Source organism: Solanum stenotomum, chromosome 5 (genome assembly GCF_019186545.1).
Source record: "Solanum stenotomum isolate F172 chromosome 5, ASM1918654v1, whole genome shotgun sequence".
In the NCBI taxonomy this organism is placed as follows: Eukaryota; Viridiplantae; Streptophyta; class Magnoliopsida; order Solanales; family Solanaceae; genus Solanum; species Solanum stenotomum.
The window spans coordinates 26,724,531-26,725,922 of record NC_064286.1 but is presented as its reverse complement, the minus strand read 5'-3'; the positions used below and the strand labels follow the sequence as shown (position 1 = coordinate 26,725,922).

Below are 1,392 nucleotides of genomic sequence, written 5' to 3'. Positions count from 1 at the left end.
ACTAGCTAAAATTTATAAGAAAAAAAAAGATTACAATTAATTACTAAATCTTAAACAAATAAGTAACAATTTAGGTATAGATTTGTACTCTCAATAGTTTATGTACGAAATTAAAAAAAATAGTTTAAATGTGTTTTTGACAATTAAGTCTAAATTGTGTGGTTTCTTAGCCCATTCTGCTATGTGACATCTTAGGAATGGTAAGTTTGAGTATAAAATGGGCTCACAAGTTCAATTGAACATTTGTACACCGCCTTAGAATACTACAAAAAATTATTACTTTTCAATTGTGTTTGCAATATTTCAAAATAAATATCAAATGGCTGCTAATAATGATCTTATAATTAGGTTCCCCTTCCTTCAACTTGTTCTCGAAAGGATGTGCACGATTTAACTACAGTATTTTCAACTTAACAGACTATTCAGAAAATGGCACCAAAAGAGCCATTACCTTCGTCCAAGGTTGTCATGGACACCCTGCCCACGTGTTCTTTGAACTGGATAATTCATGTGGAGCAACAATACTATGATGCTCGTCAACATTTGATCGACACTGTTGTGATATCAAACAACATGAGTGATCAAGAAGCTTCAAACCTCTTTCAAGAGCTCAGTAATCTTCGCCATGTCAATCCTATCTGTTCACTATGCGCAATGCCGCTCATAGTAAACTATTACATTCACCTTACTGCCATGTCTCCACCTCATCCTCATTTGATTCCCTCTGCCCAACATCTCCCATTGACCTCGTATAACATCTCCTTGGAGCTGTATGTTGCACTTCCAAATTACCGTTCTGGTTGTTGCAACTACCCCCACTTGCCTCGAGAGTGGTTCGTCATTACACATCCGTGTCGTCACACCTTGCACACACACTGTTACCTCAACCTACTCATGGGGGATATGTCATGGAGGAATGTTCATCGCCTACCTAACCCTGACAACATAGTGCGGTGCACAACCTGTGATGTTGTGGTTGAAGAGGTCCACCCTAACTGCATCAGAGCTAATGATTTCCTTTAATTAGGGTTCGACACTAGTGTTGTGTTGTATGTCGTAAAATGAATAATGTCTATGTGTCCCTTCGCTATGTATGGGACATAGATACGTGTTTATCATTTTTTTAAATTTGGGTTTGTTGCTAGTGTTGTGTATTTATGAATAATACAGTCTATGTCCCTTCATCCCTTCGCTAAGCGTAGGATATTGTTCATGTGTGCTTATCATATTAGTTATTGTTATTGTGGAAAAAATTAATTTAACTACTAGTATGATATTCTCATTTCGTAATCAATTTTTGTTTCTCTTTAAACATATGCATTATTTTATATGTATATATTCTAGAAGAAAAGTAAATATATCTTTGTTAACCAAAAGACACAAGAAAATTAA

General features: G+C 35.6%; 1 pseudogene; it reads left to right on the top strand.

Annotated features, from left to right (window-relative positions):
- The first annotated feature begins 217 nt into the window (after window positions 1-217).
- Window positions 218-1,023, top strand: LOC125863822 (uncharacterized; annotated as a pseudogene).
- Window positions 1,024-1,392: the final 369 nt, after the last annotated feature.